This window comes from Motacilla alba, chromosome 2 (assembly GCF_015832195.1).
Source record: "Motacilla alba alba isolate MOTALB_02 chromosome 2, Motacilla_alba_V1.0_pri, whole genome shotgun sequence".
Taxonomy (NCBI): Eukaryota; Metazoa; Chordata; class Aves; order Passeriformes; family Motacillidae; genus Motacilla; species Motacilla alba.
The window spans coordinates 95,806,026-95,819,618 of NC_052017.1; positions in this window are offsets into that span (position 1 = coordinate 95,806,026).

The following is a 13,593-nucleotide window of genomic DNA, read 5'->3' on the forward strand; positions in this document are numbered from 1 at the left end:
ATATTTATCTCTTTTTCCTCTTTCTTTATGTTTAATGACCAACCCTTCCACTGTTTCAAGTCACAGTCCCAGCAATTTCTGTGATTCATGGGGATAAACCCATCCACACAATTTTAAATCTTCAGTGTTTTGGCAGAATATACATCTACAAAAGTAGTGTATTTAACACCTTCATTTATGGCCTCTATCCTAGCCAAGGATCAGACTTTCTTTAAAAATTTTACCTTCTTTAAAAATTTGATCTGTATGCAAATAAAATAACAATTTAGGCATAGCCATTTTCTATCTGTTTTAATTGTAATTAGATAGCTCATAATTCCTAAGAGGATATTTTATTTTTTCCTCAATTGCCATAATTTTATAGCCAAACTACAAGTTATAATTGTGTAACTTATTACTATACTATATAGTATATCTGAAAATCCAAAGTACACCTTGTTGTATCTTTCTACATTTTACAATAATTTTTTCCATGCCATTTGCCAGGAACAAGCACTAAAATGCATCCTGAAATGCTTCACTGTTCATTGTAGCTGTTCTGATACACTGCTGAGCTAAACAATCTCTAATATCAATATCTTTTCTTTCCAAAACTAGTCACAGCCTGACACCTAAGAGTGTTTACTTCATCTGGGCCTTTTTTTTTTTTTTAAGTTATGAATGATTTTCTTAAACAAGGAAGTTCTATTAATATAAGTTTACAGGCAAGAAGCCCATGTCTGTGTTCTTCTCTGACTCATCTGTTATCAAAAGAATGAGCGTCAGCTTTAGAAAACTCTATTTTACAACTGCAGCCTGAAACTTCAAAACTGTTTAGAATCTTTCAAAGTCAAAAAATTTGCAGTGTTAACATCTCAGATTAAACAAAGTCTAACACAGAGAGAAAAATCCACTGGCTGTATTTGTGTCATGGAAAGATCCAAAGACAGGATTTATCATACCTGACCAACATCCACATGAACACCCTATCTAAACCTGGTCATCTATTTAAAGCTTTGCCCAGTGTGGGATGCTTCATCTAAAGAGGAAGTCTCGCTACTCTCTCAAATTCCAAGTGAATTGTGTAATTCTGTTGAAAGCTTAGGAGATGCAAATATTTCCTAAATTGACCAAATAGTGAGCTGAGCCCTGAGGCTTCCTTAAAGCTCAGGACTCCACCTGAGACCATAGCCAGGATGTGGTTCCCTGGCAGGCCCTCCGTACTTGCTCCCTGTCAAATAAACAGCCAACACCTGCATTTGACTCTTCTCAACCAACTTAAAGCAGAGGGAACTACTAAAACAATTCCTTAAAAAAAGTGAAAACTAGAGACGTGAGGCTTTTAATGGAAAGCCAGACTTAAGGCTGGAGGATAAGCAGAGTGTTGCTAGTAGAAAGCACCTGTGACTCTGTGTCTGCACCCTCACTCCTGCAAGTTTTACTTAAATATCTTTCACACTTGAGGACAGGGTCTCTTCTAGAAAGGGACTTTTTAGTGCTGCTGGATGAGATAGCTTGCTGTGCTAACAATGAAAACTGTCACATCCGTAACAAATAACTTGTGATGAAATATTTAAGTAACAGGCTCATTTTGGATTTCTAGTGGCAGTCTTTCAGAGAGCACACAAGACTGAACAGATTAAAGTCAGTGGAATTTCTTCAGTAGTGAATTACTGCTCATTTTCTCAGAAAGAATTGTAAATGTAGTTGTATATTTTATTGTAATATATCATTTTATCTTAGAAGTAGCAGAACAGCTGGGGTTATCTCAGTGTCACCCTACTTAGCTCTACTTTTTGAAGCTGGTGATTGTCAAACAATTTCAGCATGAATGTTTATCGTATAAAGCCTCAGATCTGGAGAACATTTTTAAAATTAGTTGTAAAATATTGCTTAAATTATTTCTGACTTGATCTGAATAAAATATAAACAAAAAATATTTTGGGACTGAGTTGTATTGAAGGATATTTTTCTCCCTCTATTCTGCGTCCTAGCATTTTGATATGAGGATTTGACAGTTCTATTTTTCTGAAAGGCCAGCAAAATGTTAAAGAGGAAAACTAAGATCCTAAGAACAAAAAACTAGGTTCTTTTTGAAAAATAAACAATATACACTTTAGACTGGTGTGCAATTTGCAATGATGTGAGTGGGCTTGCATTTTAATGTACTATAGCTTGAAAAGCACCTTGATTAGTCCTGATTTTCTTTAGAGACAGAAAAGCTTTTAGAAATTGATGTTTTAAGAAAATGAATAAAAAGGAATACATATAGAAATTGAACAGGGGAAGAAGGTTTGAGACAAACAACATGCTACCCAGTGATAAATATATAGAGGGTGTTAGAATCAGAGTCTGTTGTCTGTCAGGAATGAAAATGTAAGCATGTAAAATGGAATGCAGGGAAAAAGATTTATCTTTACTAAAAATACATAAAGTAAAAAAAAAAGAGTTCAGAATATTTACAGAAGTCAAACAGTTGAAATAGGCTACATAAAACCTTCATTAATACTATAGAGTATATTTTTCTCTTTAATGCAAAAACAAGCTAGAAGACTTTCTAGACTTTCATTCATTTGTAATTTCTAGATGGGGATATTGCAAAACTGCCTAGCAACACTGAGTGTCCCTTATTGTTAACAGGATTGAAATATCTAGCTCTGTTAGCTTCTTATGAAAACTCTGAGCCCTAATCCATCATATTGTGCTTAAAAAGATGCTTTGTAAAAAATCTACAGATTTCGAGGAGTTAAAGGATGTTTCTGTCATCTCCTTTGTCAGTGCTACAGGTCATGCATTGCTTTCTTTCGTACTTTGTCTTAAGAGAGTTACTATACCAGTGAAGTAATTTACTTCATTACATTTTCTCTTAATATGGAGAACATGCAGGAAATCAATTTTTCTCTTCTTACTTTGGACTGAGAGTAAATTCTCTGTTGCTCTTTACCAGGTGTCCCAGGTTTTGCTGCTTTCATTAATGATGGTCAAGTGTAGTTGGAAAAGCAGGAGTCTGGAGTATGCATCAGGTATTTCTTTGTTGTTTTTTTCTTTTTTCCCTCCCCACTGAAGACAGTCAGTTGTGATAACACACCTAGTAACTAAATAGAGGTTGATAACTATCCCTTTGTTTCTGAGTATCTTCTGATGTGACTGCTAAATCATGCATTTATCTTTTGCACATCTGAGTCTCCCATTTTCCCAAGTTGTGCTTCTGCTGTACTTCAGTCCTCAGGGCAAAGAAAAGCAGTCTTGTCCTGCATTGAAAGTCCTTTGTGTAGTGGCTTGGTTGCCCAGAGGGGTGCCTTACATCTCTCAATTTTTAGAACATTACCTTTAAAAACATAACCAACAAGACAAAACGAAACAAAAAATTAAAAAAAAAATAATTAAAGCCTCTTTTCATTAGTTGGCATGCACTGAAAACCACATGTCAGCTAGTGGGTGTGTATAAACACAGCGGTGAGGCTGCAGCTGGTCTTCAGACAGAAATACATGAAGCAGAGCAAGATCATGTCATTTTGGAGTGTACAACCTATCAAGCAGTGATTAGGGGCTAGATTGCAGTTTTGACCTCATGCTAGCAGTGAGTAAGATGAGCTGTATGCTAATAGCAGTTCCCAGCCCTGCTCCCTGTTGTGCTGGTAGTGCACACACAGCAGCTGCTGCTGCCCTCACCAGAGCTGTGCACACCCTCTCCCACACCAGCCCATCTCTGCTGACGTCTGGGTACAAACAGCACCATTGCTTGAATCTTGTCAAGGCTGCTGCCTGCCATTAATCAAGTTTCTGGCATCACTTTTGTCAGGTTCTGATGAAACAGATGAAGTTCTGAACGGAGCAAAATAAGGAAACAGAAGAATATGCTATCCTTCTTCATTCCTCTGCATACACTTTTGGAGAAATGCTAGCCAACAGCTTGTCATTTTACTGAGACATAGCTGTGCAGTGATACAGCTTTCAGATGGTTAAATGGATGGCTTGCAGCTAAAAGAGAACTCTGGGAAGAACAATCTGAGACCAAACCTCTCTCTTTGAAGCATCACCACCTAAATGCTATTTTATCCCTACATAGCGAGGTGATATGAACCCACAGCCATCCTTCTACTAAAGTGAGAGCCAGCAATAGACCCCTGACTTGTGAGAATTACAAGACTGAGACCTAAGAAAGTGATTTGTGGCTCATATTGGACAAACAATTATCTAGCACTAGACCCAGAGAATCTACACTTCGCTTTTTGAAAGGGTCACACAGCTTAAATGGGTTCTTAGTGAACTTAGTTATTTTGTAATTGTAGAGCTAATTAATTTGTAAAGAGAGACCTGTTGGCACTGGAAACAATATTCACATTCATCAGATACAGCCTTCTTATTAAAAGTGCTGTTGAATTACTTTAGGCTGGCTGAACCTCTCTACACCTATCTGATTCAGGTGTCTTCCAGTGTCTGTGGAGAATATTTGCCTAGCAGAAACGAAATAATTTCAAGGCATATTTTTTTGACAAATGTCTCTCTTAGAGATACATCTGCTTCCTTCTGGTGATGCCTTAGGTTTCAACTTTTATATTTTTTAGATTGTTTACTGCTTTATTGTGTAGCTCTGAGCTTCATATTAAGGGATGATAAGCTCTCTTGACAGAGTAGGTAGACGAAACAATTCCGTTTTTAGCTTGGGACCAAGGACAACTGACCCAAATTTCAGGCCCAAGAGCATAAACAAGGTGGACTGAAGAGAGAAAAACAAGAAGGATGGGACTTCATAAGCTAAAGCTACAACTGGACAATTAACTCTAATATGCTAATGGACCAGAACTTTTATAAAAGTGTGAGACCCTGTGGCTGGTTGTCCATTTTGTGACCATTTTGGTTCATCTTGGGTGTAGCCCTGGCTGGGCTCCTGTGCTGCCCAGGGTGTATCCATTGAGGCCTTTTAATAAACACCTACATTATTCTTTAAGTCCATCTAGTCTCTGTTCTGGGTCAGCCTTCACAAGGCATCACAGGCAGTTAACAAAGCAATATACAGATACTGGGATACTCTTTGCTCCTGACATTAGCAATAGGAAGGTATATATAGCTAGGTGGCCCTTTTGCTACATCCTACATTCAATATACAGGAATTTAATCACTAAAAAACTGCAACCAAGAAAAAGAAAAAAACCAAACCATAAACCAAATGAAAACTAAAAAACAATGAGACAAAAAACCTTCAAAAATATCATCATGTAAGGAAATGCAGGTTTCTGTTCCATAAAGTGAAGAAACATCGTCTAGAAAAAAAACGTAGTGAGAAACAAGTGAGAAACATTGTCTAACAAAAACAGTGCTAGCTCTCCCAGTGGCCACCATTACATTTTTCATTAAAATGTCACTGTATTCTTCCTCACTAAATATAGGGGTTTGGAACATTTAAATAATACCTGTAAACAGAATGACTTTTCTATGAAAAAATTAAAGTTAAAACATCATATAGTTTTATCTCTGTTTCATCCAAATATGCACATTTTACATGAAATTTGCTACTAGTTATAGACAAATGTGTGAACTAAAATGGTAAAGAATTCAGTACTGAATAAAAATATTTTTAGCCCAGCATGTGTCATGTATCTTGTATCTTTAGGATACTATTAATAAAGTGTTCCTATATGAAACAAAAAAGGCATTGGTAAAGATTTAAAAAAACATAATTTTTTTTTTCATTTACACTTTGAAAACCAATTCATTGATAATAGCAGAAAGCTTTCCATACTTTCCTGCTCATGAATACTTCAGATTATTAACATCATTTAAAAGTGCCTATATTTGAAAATAAATTCTTGAACAACGCATGCCATCAGACAACTGACTCCTTTAGGCAGCCCTGGCAAAATTAGAGTTCAAAGAAGGTGCAAATTAGAGACAGGTGAAGACAGGCTTAGTGGAAATATTTTCCTTGTATTACTTATACAGACATATATACACAAATAATAATAAAATTAAAATAAATATATATATATAAGCCTATAGTGCTGATGGAACACAGGTGCTAGGTTAGTTTTGCCTTTTTAAGCAGCGTTGATAACAATGCTTCAGAGTTCTAACATATGACCTCTTCTTCACTGAGTGTAACTGAAGTTTCTGTGGTTTACATTTACCACGTCAACCTGGTGAAATTATGATCAGAAAAAAAAAAAAAAGTAAAAATGATAGGTAGGCAGCTCTGCTGGGTGTCATTCTATCAATGTCTCATTTATTCTCTCAGGCTACACATGCCAGTACAGTAACAGAGTGCATTCAGCTACCTGCAAATGAGCCCATTTCCCCTCTGCTCCCTGTCATTCATTGCCTACTGCCACTGAGGACTGCAGAGACTTCATCTTGCTAATAATCAGCTCTGTGGTTAATTCTGGAGGCAGAATACAATCCATCCAGCTCTCTGCTTGGCAGCTATTCTGACTTAGCTGTGTGACATTAGCTAAAACTTATTTTTGTCAGTTCACCAAGAAAATATCACTAGGTGAAGGCATGCATATGGTTACATTTTCAATTTGACTTCTGAAAAATGTTCTCAGGGTATTTGGAAAAAAGCCTGTTTTAAAGACAGAACTGAAGATTAGTACAGAAAATAGGTTTTCTGGCATACACTATACAAGTGCTACAGGTGAACTTGAGCATGATGCTTTTGAAAAAAATGCTTGCAGGATCAAAAAAAATATCCAAGAGTTGCCACTCAAAACAAGCCAGCAGACAGACTTCCATTTTTAGGAATTCAAAGGGAGATATGAGTAGAAAAACATATAGGGAATAAAACTGAAGGACAATTATATGAAACAAGTTAGATCAATTTACAGATGAAATTATCTGTAACAAATATCTTTAAGATCTGTAGTCATTAAAAAATGTACATATTTTTCCAAGACTGTTTAGTTGTCTTAACAAGCTCTGAAAGCTTGCCAAAAAAATTGAGAAGTCTCACATTGTTCATGTTACTGTCCAAGAACATTCAGGCAATTACAGCTCTTGCAGATGTCATGATGTCAGCTTTGTGGGCAATGACAAGCCATGTGATTTTCTGCTGCCTTCACAAACACCAACTGATCAATGTGCAGCATTAATCTCCAAAAGTCACTGTGGCCATATAAAAGAATACAGTAACAAAAGAAACAGCGACAGCAATACTTTGACAATACTGTCAAAGAATGGTATTGCAATGTACCTAGAGTTCAAGATCCAGTTTCAAAGCCTAGGAAAATTACATGAGAAATCTAGAAATCAAATCTCTGTTAGAGAAAATATTTATAAGTCTATAAAAAGTTTTTAAAAAATAAGTCTAAATCTGCAATCCATGCATATACCGCTTCAAAACTGTGTTTAAAATAGAAACACAAATATTTTTATAATTTTTATGATCTTGACTACAGAATTTTTTTCTAGTATATTTCTTTTGAATTGATCATAAGATAGAGAGCATCTAACTCCATTTTCAAATATTTCAACAGATGACTATTGTGTTTTTAACAGTTTTTCAAAAGCTAGAAAAGTTGAGGACATAAAGTATATAATTCCAACTGCATCTTCAGTCAAATCACTGCTGTTTGAGTATTTCTTTTGAGAAATTGTGCCCTACTCAAGCCAGGACGCAATTTACACTACAATAGTTGCTTCAGTAATTTTCTCCCTCTTGTTATTTCTGCCTGAATCTACAGTGTTCGAAGCACACAAGCCCCATGCATAAAGAGAAGGCCACCTCTCTTTTGCGTGATGAGAACCATAATTTTCAGAAATGCAGTGGATTCTTGAAAATACAAGAATCTTGGTCAGAAACAGAATCTCATTTCCTCTTTCTTTTGCACCATTTTTGGTTATTTATTCGTTCTAAAGGAAGAATAACATTGGAGAAAAGAAAGCAATAAATGTGAGGCATTAAACACTGCACTCTTTTTCTTCTGAAGTTAAATACACAGAATTATGGTCAAGCTTATGAAAATGACTAGGTGGCTGTCATGTGTAGAGTAATGACATGAGTTTGCAAAACTCACTTTCTGAAGTAAATAAAGAGTATTACTTATCTCGCAGATACTATTATTGCTAATTAACAGTGATAACATTCAAAATTATATTGAGCTTTCTTAATGTCACCCGAAGTTTTTACAAGTCCATAAATTAATGACACGAAATGGCTACTCCATAAGCATTTTAAGAAATTATTTCCTGTTTTGACTGAGTCTTAGTAATTTAATTACAGTTACATCAGAATAAAAACAAAATGTCATAATGTGGGCTAAAATGTGAATAGCTTCCAAATCCAAAACCTCATTACTTAAATGTTTTCATCCTTTGCAATGGCGTACAGCACTAGTATTAGTAGAAAAGAGTAACCTCCTTGAAAACATTAGTTCTCAAGAATTTCCCAAGAATTATCTCAAGAATACTGTTTCCCAGAACAGTAGAGCATGTTCAGATGTTTAATATTATCCGAGCAATAAACTACAGAAGCAGGTCCCTTTAGAATAAACTGTCTTTATGAAGCAAGTGCAGTAAACCATGTGGTAAATTATATAAAAGTAGTAGAGAAGTGCCCTGATACAAACTAAAATACTAGATCTTTTAATAACATCAAAGATTTTATTAGTGGTTTATTAATTTTAAATGACATAACCATAAACTTGTTCATAAATAGGAAAATATATGTGGCAATTATGTCCCCTGAGCCAAAACTCCTGTGCAATGCACTGTGCCCTCAAGTGAAGCAAAGCAGTTAGGTACACCAGGCATTGCATTGCCAGCTCTTTGTGTGAAGTGGATGCAGATTCAATTCATGGCTGCTTAATCCAGCCTTTTCATTTGGGGAAAAAAAAAAAACAAACCCAAAACACACCAATGTTCGGTTTAATTTGGCTTTATATTTCGGAGGGAAGAAGATTCTTACTACCTGTGAAAAGGTAATTAAAAATCAGATGAGAGTAAGAAGTGCCTTCCCAGGCATTTGTTGCCCAGGTGATGACCTTGCTGGGGTAGAGCTGCTTTCCCCTGCCTGAGTGCCCTGTCCTGCCCAGAGACCACAACCTCTGCCGTGGTGGGTCAGTGGGCACATCCCTGTCTGTGCTTCCTGTGTCTATGGGCTTGTTCTCCATTAATTTGCCTAACCTGTTGGTTTTGGCTTTACTGGTATTGTCTGCATCAATCACCTCCTCTGCCAACAAATTCTGCAAGTTCATCACCTGTAAAAATGTGTTTCATATGTTTTAAACAAACATCATGGAAGAAAGATTTTCTCACTTTGGTTTCTTGAAGGCCTTTTGTTTTGCAGTTCATGGTAGACATTTATATTGATATTGACTGACTCATCAAATACAATAATCTGTATGAAAATAAATTATATAACTATTATTTAGAGGCAACAGTTTTTTGTGTAAGTCGATTGCATATCTGCATACGCAATTTAGCACAGAAGATAGATCCAGTTAAATGGAAAATTAAACAGGAAAACAGAGAAATTATAAAGTCTCACTAGGGAAGAAAATATAAACAATAAATTAATAATATCATAAATGAGCTTCCAAATTTGCATCTGCTCTAGTGAAAATTATTTTGATTTGGTATTTTGCACCTGATTTAGAAGAAGTAAAATTCAGGAATTAACATCAAAGTACCTGTTGAGATCATGTCACAAACCTTAAGATAATGCAATAATTACATGCTATTCAAAAAAAAAAAGAAGAGGGTTTTATACATGCGTCTTCACTGACATTAAAAGAAAACCTTTACAAAACTGCTATCATCCTACTGACTTAGAATACTAATTTCAGGAACTTGGTAGTCATTTAAAGCAATGAACACACAGCTACTTGTATATATCCATGTTGTCTTTACTGTGCATGTGCAATAGGTCCACTAGAGCTTGCAAATATAGATAAGTAATAGTTGGAGTTTTGTTTGCTTGTTTGTGTTTTTGTTGATGTTGTTTTGTTTGCTTTTTTTAATTTCAAATGTATTTTTTATTTACTGATATATTTTTTTACCAATAGTAGCGAGTGAATAGAGGATGAGGAAGCTTAGGGTAAGAGCAACCAGGTAGGCCTTCAGGGCAAGAAATGATACATTTCAATGGACTGTGAAACAAATTGAGAGGCAGATTGAGAAAAGATTAACATACAAAGATAATTTTCTTACGCGGGGATGATCTTATCTCAACTGTCTTGTCCATTTCTACTCCCTCCCATTCCCAATACTCTGATCTCTTGGCTTTCTCTCCTTCCTTTTGGCAATCTTCTTTCAGCTGGCATGTCGCAAGGTTAATTTTAACTATAGCAGTCAGTGATGTTTGGGCATTGTAGTCCCTATTTGGTGTTCCTACCAGAGAGGTACTGGGAATTTTTGGGGTTTTTTTGCATCTGGCACGCCCTGATATGTCTTTGCCCGGTTGCTGCTCCTTGAGATAGGTGAAAAGCCAGACAGCAGGAAATTCCCAGAGAATTGTAAGTTGCAACAGTTAAGCTCAGAAGTACAATAAAGATATTATCACTAATGGTATCAAGTCCCTGTCAGATAGAGTCTTTGACATGCTGATCTTCAGAGAACTTGTGGAATGTAAAAGGACAGAAGTAAGAGCAGTAAAGAAGGAAAAATATGTTATGAATAGACAGCTTTGAAAAAAGGATGCAGAGATAATAAGACTTCATCCTGTAATGAATGAGTCACAAAAATAATAAATAAAAAGAAGACTGAAAACTTCTTAAAAAAAACTCAGAAAAAGTTTTTTCAAGCTCCTCTCTCTGTATGACACTTGAAATAAGGGAAATTTAAAATTACAGTGCATCTTATATTGAAAGTGCTAAGAGATGGCTTTTGTTAAAGAACCTCTACAAAACTGTGAGAATTACAAAACCATCTTCACTTGTGCACCTGCATTTACATGCTAAAATGTCTTGCACATAGATGCATAGCAATATCCACTGTTTGTCCACCTTTCATCAGTTTATTGGGATGGAACCCATCTAACACAGAGGATATAAAAAAGAAAAAAAAAAAGTTATTTGAATTATAGAAACCAAGCTTGTGAAGAGTCAGGAGTAGGCAGCTCTTTAAAGTTCATCTTATGCAGAGTGCAGTAAGGAAGGAACAAGGGACAATGTAAATGAGACCAGTGACTAATTTTCCCAGTGGTGGAACTCCTACACATTTTAACTGCAGATCAGTAAGAATATACTTGGAAGAAGAGATACCCATGTTAAATAATGCCAATGGAGAGGAAAAAGTCCAAGTGGCTTCAGAAGCAGTCATGGGAATATACAAGCTGAAGGGAACAAGCAGGTAAGCGGGAAAGCAGAGCTGCTAGCGTTAGTCCAAAAAAAGAGATGCAGACACAGAGGGAGTCAGTGCTCCCAGTAATGAGAGACTAATCTTCCCCTATTTAGGTTGTCTTTTAATGCCAGCAATAGTTATTGAGCCCACCCACCCACTTCTTTTAATTTTTAATATCCAGTAAACTTTTTTGTCTCTGTGTATGTGTTTTTTAGTTACTATTTTATGGAGAGACATACTTTTCCCTTAAGATATCACTCTTCTATTTATAAAAATTAAAATATTTAAATTGAATATCAGTCTTGAGCAATGATAACACAAAATGTATTGCACCAGCTGATACAGCAGGCCCCTGGATCAGTTTTGGGTAAACAATCATCTAATTTTCTGGTCTAAAACAAGAGCAGCAAAACTGAAGCTGCTTTTCAAAGTTAGGAATATTTCTCAAAGATTAACCTAATTAGGCCATCATTTAAGAAAATCTGACCAAAATGGCCACAATTACAGTGCAGGAGTATATTGGCAATGGAGAGTGTATGTGTCTCCTCTATGAAATGCTTTTGTAGCCACTAACACCAACACTGAAAACAGTGTAAGAAAACTTTTGTTCAATGTAGATTGACCATATTTAAAGAGGTGAGAAGGACCCGGATTGAACACTCCCATAGAAGTGAATGATGCAACTCTTCCTCCTGAAGAAATTTTTTTTATTTTGGGAAATGCCTGCTTCCTTAATTCCTTCTTCTTGCTGCAGAAATGAGATACAAATCCATTTTATTGTTATCACAAGTATCATATGGGGTCACATAAAGTTCCCACTAGTCCTATTTGAGGAAATGTGAGTAGCCCAGTGTGCATCTGGTTAAAACTCTTCATATTTCATTGAACAAGCCTATCATACACAGCTAAAAGGAATTGTTACTTACTAAGTGATGCTTTTCATGTAATTGCTCTTGATAGATCCATGCGAGTTCAGCCTCCTGTGCTAAACAAACCCCTGTTGCAGCAATCACAGCACATTTATAATTAGTTTAATAAAGTCCCTTTGTTATATTGCTTTACAGATAGAAATACTGCCCTGCAAAATGACAGACAGTTTTGAGTTGCAATTAAGAATTTAGCAAAATCTTGACAGAGCAGATGGACGACATTAATATGAGTTTACTGAGAGAGAGAGTAGCACAGTGATAGTGGCCACATGGAGAAACAATTAGCCATAAACTGAGAGAGCAGTGACATATTCTTTGGAAAGCATTTGCATGTCCTGCACTGCACCTTTACATTTATGTTTGGTGTTGATAAAAATGTGGTTTATTGTGCAATACATGGTATAACTCCCACCCCCCCCAATGACTATTATAAGGCCTCTTCTTTTGTGCTGCAGGTATGGGCAAAAATATTCACGAGCATATACACAGAACGTCTATCATTTGTCCAGCTATCATCAATTTATTTTTTCCAATTATGATGACAAGCACAAATTTTCAAAAATAAGATCAGCCTTCAGATCAGATGAGCAACAATGTACCATCCATCTTTAGTACCTGCTTAAGAAACTCCTCTGTGAAACAGCCTCTAATTATAGACAGAGCAATGTAGTCCTGGGGTCTAGGTTACATAAAAAAGAAAACCCAAATCCTCTAATGATTTACCTCCTACTTCACCCCCTCATCGTTTTGCTTTACATGAGTCAGCAAGAGCTATTTCCAGAGTGCTGGCAGACACATCAAAGTCACACCAGCAAACGCTCCATTATCACTGTAAATGTAAATTGTAAAATGGAACAATGGTTTGGGTTGGAAGGGACCTTAAACATCATCTAGCTCCAACCCCACTGCCACGGGCACGGCACCTTCTACTAGAACAGGTTCCTCAAAGCCCCATCCAGCTTGTCCTTGAACACTTCCAGGGATGGGACATCCATATCATCCCTGGGCAACCAGTGCCTCACCACCCTAACAGTAAAGAACTCCTTCAGAACATTCAATCTAAACCCACCATCTTTCAGCTTGAAGTCATTCTCTCTTGTCCGATCACGACACGCGCTTGCAAAAAGTCCCTCGATATCTTTCTAGCAGCCTCCCTTCCGTACCAGGAGGAATAAATCATCCTCTGGCGTAGCTTAAGGCTACGTCCTCTCATGCTGTCACCGGTTGGGTGCCTGTGAGGAGAGGCGGGTCCCCCCAGGCTACACCCCGCAGGAAGGTGCACACACTCGCAGCTTCGGGTCCCTCTCCCACCCCCCGCCGCCATCCTGCCCGCAAGCCCGGCGCCCGCGGCGGGGCGGGAGGCGCGGGGCCTCATGGGAACTGTAGTTCTCTGTGCTCCCGCCGGCGG